Source organism: Camponotus vicinus, unplaced genomic scaffold (genome assembly GCF_025532165.1).
Source record: "Camponotus vicinus isolate PSW18456_S1 unplaced genomic scaffold, iyCamVici1.0 SCAF_12, whole genome shotgun sequence".
Lineage (NCBI taxonomy): Eukaryota > Metazoa > Arthropoda > Insecta > Hymenoptera > Formicidae > Camponotus > Camponotus vicinus.
The window spans coordinates 6,911,999-6,918,314 of record NW_028141948.1 but is presented as its reverse complement, the minus strand read 5'-3'; the positions used below and the strand labels follow the sequence as shown (position 1 = coordinate 6,918,314).

The 6,316-nt window shown below is 29.8% G+C and overlaps 1 pseudogene; it reads right to left on the bottom strand.

The window, feature by feature from the left end:
- Nucleotides 1-589: 589 nt before the first annotated feature.
- Nucleotides 590-5,891, bottom strand: LOC145962416 (uncharacterized; annotated as a pseudogene).
- Nucleotides 5,892-6,316: the final 425 nt, after the last annotated feature.

Genomic DNA, 6,316 nt, shown 5'->3' with positions numbered 1-6,316 from the left:
TATCACTCCTTTTTGTACTATACATACATTAAACATGATTAAATATATAAGGAAAGACCTCGCCACCACCCCCATCATATTTTATTAAAATATGACGGTCATTTTTAGATCTTACTTAGAGCTTACTTAGACAACCAGACTTCAAACTTCTTTGCTATTCTTACTAGACAAATACAAACAAATTAATATGTCATTAGAAGTTAATTATTTCTTCACTCAATCAATATTTCTAAATTTAGTAATAAATAATCATTGCTCTGCTTATCTAATTCATCTTTGAATAAGTAAAACAAGAAAAGAGTGAGTTACAAACTTTTATTTTAAATAATAAAAATATTCTATTTAATAATAAAAATATATAATTGATAATCTCTTTCTCTTTCTCTTTCACATTAAAATTTTTTATACATAAATAGTACAGAATATTAAACATTGTTCATGAAATTGCTGATACATAACACCTTTTTTTGCATAGAACTGATCGAAATACAATTATTAAATGATTAAGTATTAATCAAGTTAAACATGTAAATATATTTTAATAAGGAATTTTTTTCTTTATTTTATAACATTTGATATTTATTATTTACTACATTTTCTGTAAAAATAGTAAATAAACATCTTTAGCACCTCTAGGCCACTGCCTTTTTTTAACTTGAGCATCATTAACTTCAATCCAAATATTAGATGTTCCTTCTCTACACATGCTTATATAATGACCTTCATCAATATTTGAACCATAGTAAAATATAGCATTCATGACTTTATATAAATGTCCATCTATTAATACTTTAGTTGTTGGAATAGCACTCAAATTAAAGTTTTGTGTTGCTTTCGTTAATTTATTGTCCTGTGATGAAAATATTACACGAATAACAACTATCTCTTTTGATAATATTATTTCTTTTTTGAATATTATATCATTTCCAGTACAATATTCACACGTCTCATTATGCGACTGATACCAATGTAAAAACGTAATATTTAATAATTCATTAAGATTACAAGTTTTCTTCTTTAAATGATTAATAGGAATAGAAATAATAATATTATTATCAACAGTAGTTTTTGTATTATCACAAGTTTTACATCGTCTAATAGAAGTTATTTGATGCCTCACTAAACTCTTTATATATTCATATTTTTCACAAAGAGCTATAAAAAAATCAGATGCATTTCGTTTTATAGGACTTGAAAAATATTCTCCTACACATTGTCGTATTGCATATGTATTTAAATTACATATTCCATTTTCATATCGATGCATTAACATACGTAAAATATCTTATTTATCACAATTGGACAATTGCTGCCTAATGGCATTTAAATTCAATAAACACTGTAATACTGCATTTGCATAGCATGAAACCTTGTCTGTATTTTGAAAACCATGCATGACCCAAGCTGTACTTTTTCGAACATTTTCATCTAAACCTGATTTTTGAACAGAAGCTATTACTTTTGGTAACACCCATAAGACATCTTTTACTTTGTAATATTGTTCCTTTGACATAGCAATCATTTCTACTTTCGGTTTATGTATTTGTTTTAGACGATTATATTCAATAATTGCATCTTCATTAGCTCTTACTGATGAAGGATCGAAGTTAATTAAATGTAATCCTTCTAGAGATGTTAATCGCGATAATGCAACATAAGTTTGGCCACAATTAAACACAGAATTACCAATGTCCATAATAGCACTTTGCAAACTCAATCCTTGGCTTTTATGTATAGTGATGCCGTAACTCAAATATATTGGGAATTGTTTTCTGACAACGTATGCTCTATCTACCACCTCAAATTTAACACTTACTCTTTCAATTAAATATTCTAAACCTGATGATAAAAGAAGTTTAATTTTTTCTACCTGACCATCATTATCTTGTACAATTGAAATTACTTTAGCAATTGTACCATTTACAAGACCCAAACTAACATCAACATTACGCCGTATCATAATTTTCGCTCCAATTTTAATTATGATTTTTTTCGAAAGCCCAGCTGTTTTTGAATGATCATCATCATTATTTGATAATACTTTTAATACTTTCTTTTTTAGATATGGAATACATTCAATTGTATCTTCAACAACTAATATTATTTCTTTAGAAGTAATGCGACTTAACATTGCATCATTGAGAACATCACACATATGACAAGTGGGCAGTAAACAAACGATGTCTGATGATAGATTGTTAATAAAATGACATAACTCGTTTAGTCTAGATTCGAAGGAATCACCTTTAAAACAAATTTTTTTACTTTCGAGAATCTTACCATCAGATTTGTTAATAAACCGATACGAATTCTTGACAATAACTCACGATAAGTGTTATCTCCTTGCTGACGCATATTGATTATCAATTCATCATACTCAAATAATGTAGTCCATAAATTAACCGCATTTATGGAACCAAGATATTTAGCAACTTTTTCATCTGATAAATGTTTAAAAATAGGATCATCGCGTACGGGAAGTAGTTGAAGCAAATCTCCGAATAAAAGAATGTGCTTTCGACCAAACCAACCATCATCGCAATCACTAGTGTCAAATATTTGAGACAATCGAAGATTTATATACATTAAAGTCAAATTAGATATCATTGACACTTCATCAATTATAAAAAGAATAACATTATTAAGCTGTTCTCATAAAACTTCCAATACATGATCAGATAGTTGCTTATACTTAGGAGTATTACCATGTTCAACGGGTAATTGAAACAATCTATGGATTGTCAAACCATCTATATTAAATGCTGCTATATCAGTAGGTGCTGCTACAGCAGTATCTTTGTTGAGATTTTGTTTTATCCAGCATGTAATAGTCTTGATTAAGAAACTTTTTCCAGTACCACCTTCTCCGCTAACATATAATCGCAATATTGATTCATCTGACTTTACAGTATTGATAGCTTTATCGAATACCCGTTTTTGATCCGCATTTAATTTTGCTATCATTTCAGATATATCGATTTCTCGAACCGCTTTATCACCAAGATCCTTAAAATCTTACATTGCTTCACCAGCTTCTATATTTTGAACATCTATCGGATTTTCAGGATCATTCTGAGACTGTTGTTTTTGTAAATCGTCATCTAGGCACTGCTGAACTAACTGTTTTGCAGTTTCAAATGCTTTTTGCAATTCTTCTAATTTTTCATGATATTGTAACGCTTCTACAAGATGCAATTTTTCTTTCTGAAACGATTCGGCATATGTATCTCCGTTTTTAAGATCGTCTAATTTTCGCCATGGTTTGAACATAAGTAATAACGCAAAGAAATACTTTTCCGGCTGTGTATTAACATTAATTTTATAATGATCAATAAGATATCCACGCTGTCGTCGTTTAAGATATTTACCATCACCTATTTTATAATATTCAACATACTTATTTTTTGGTTTGATCTTCGAGACATCATACCACTGTGCAAATTCATAAAGAGATATATTTTCTAATTCGTTTGGTCTATGTGGATAAAGATCATCTATTAAAGACGGATAAAATATATCTGTAAATTCAGGATCAAGAGCTTCAATTTCCTTGTAATTTTTTAATCTTTTACGTCGTATTCGATTAACATCTAACCATCTGATAGTTGTATTCCGATCAGTTCCATACAAAGAAATACCTAACAATGTATCAGCAGCTTCGAGAGCTCCACATTCTCTATTATTCACAAATCGCATACTTATATTCCAAAGATGACTTACTAATTTCTTATTATTATTATTATTATTATTATTATTTTCAATATTAAGAATAGAATCAGACAACTCACATTTTGCTGCTTTATTCATATATTTAGTAATGTATGAGGTAAGCAGCGATGATTTTTCACCAATAAATTGTATATCCATATTACCTTCCCATGCAGTAAGAAGAACAAGATTATAATCATTTATATTAACTTCATTCTCCGTTCGAGGAAGATCGTAAAGCCTACTTTTCTGTTTCAATTGTTTTCTACCTGCTATTGAAGTTGCTACATCTCTCATGTTAAAAGTTTCAGTAACGGGACGAGGAAATCCAAAACGACATCGACGAATAACTTTACGGCCTACTTTTTTAGAGCGAAGACAATAATCGTTGTGTTTATGTCGTTGATGCGTATCAACACGTTTGTACAATAGTGGCGAAATATTTTCATCTGGCATTCTGCAGCTTATATGTTGTAAAATAAATTTGGAGACTTCTTCAACAGTAGATTCATTGAAAATCGGTGCATTTTTAATCCAAATTAATAAGTGGAAATGTTGTATACCTCTACCTTGGTATTCTCGTCGCCAGAAATAGTGTGTTACTTCTCCAATTGGATGATCTTTGAAGTTAATGAAATCGAGCATTGTCCGAAACTTATTATCAAGAAACCTGGACGTTGATACAGGATCTTTAGCAGCAAGTTCGCTAACTAAAGAAACATCATGCCATTTATTTACTTCACGAATATATTCATCTAAATCTTCCCATAACCATTCACTCGGACTAAGTGTTAAAAACCATGTCGCAGGTCCATAATGCTGCGTCATACACCTTAGATTACTTCTCGGTTTACGCCAATATTGTTCCGTATTTCGAAGTGTAGAAAATATTGTTGTTAGATCAGATTCCAACTGTTCTTTCGACAATACTTCTAAATATTCTGCAGCCGTATAACGATCTTGAGGATTAGTTATATTCAATTTATGATAAATTCCACGTCTTAACTGACGAATATTGGCATCATTCAATAAATAAAATTAATATTGTTGGTTTAATCTGTATTTTGGATGTTTAGATGTCAAACGACATTTAATAAATTCATGATCTTGAAGTTTCACTTTTCTACTTTCACGTTGTCATTAATACCAAAAGGATATAAATCTGGAAAACACATTAAATCTAAATCTTTTTCACGATTATCCAAAGGTGCATTTTCAACTTTTAACATTTGGTACAATTCTGTAGAAGTTTTATTTGCTTTCTTTTCATATAAGGGATAGATAGTGTATTCTTCATAATAACCATCTTTTTCATCTGTAACTTGAGTTAACATTGCCTTATGTTGATTGTCTAATATATTTTCGACACCATTTTTCGTCTCATCTATTGAATTATCTAATATCTCATTGTCAGGTTCGTCATCTAATATCACTTCTGTCTCTTCCACTTGAAATTCTGAATTTTTTAATTGTTCTAAAATGTTCAATTTATTATGATCATTTGGTAATATAATGTTAGAGTATAAAGAATTGTTGTCCTTTAACCATATTAAAGCGTCAAAAACTTTTTTAACATTAACCATTTCTTCCCAAATAATCTTTGATTTGTTCGGGATACTTCTAACTAAAATATATAATTCGTTATTAACATTTATTGGATCAGTATCCAAGCATAATTTCTTCAATGTCTCCTGTAACGGAAGTGGTAAATGAAATGTTCTGCCTTTAACTTTTTGTACCATTTGCCTTTGAGGCAATTTTTTATTAATAACAGTTCCCATTTTGACGACAGTTTGAAATGCTTTAGCTCTCTGTATAAGAATTTTTTCAAATGTGTTAAGAGATGATATTGCTTCGGGCACATCTTGTGTAAAGAGATTATTCAAAATGCAGTATGCGGGCATTACGCCTTTCCGAAATTTACCTGCACAATAAGTACATATATATTGCGCATTACTTTCTTGTTGTATATGTGCCATTAAATTTTTCCAATCTTGAGTGTCTAATCCTCGAAGAATATTGACTTCAGAAACATTTCTCTTGTAACACAATCTTTCGCATGATACGCAAGCATATCGTGACGTGTCTGTTGATCGTTTAACCAAAGCCTTAAACGCTTGATGATATTTAGAAATAATATCATCATCGCTCATAATTGTATCTGTCTGTTGCTGTTTGTACATATCTGCTTTTTCTTCTGCAGAAGTTACAATTTCATTTAATGTATTTAAATCAGCATTACTTAATGCTTCATCTAGATTATCTATCTTTCGATAAGAATCTGTAAGTTGATAAATTAAACGCTTAATATATCTTACTCGTGGAAAATGAGGCGATAATAGTTGAACTGAAAGAAACATTCCTTCGCAAAGTGTTAAATCAATATGGCAGCTACGCGTATGGCCCAATTTCTCATTTGAAGTTTTCATAGTACATTTATGAATATCTTGTATCAATTTAGGTACATTTTTTAAAGTACAGAAATTCAAAGTTTCGAGAAATTTCTGATAACGACTAATTAAAATTGGATCGTCAATTTTACATGAAAATTACACGACCATGATTTTTTCTTTCTATTTCTATTAACGGTAATATATTTATTACTTTT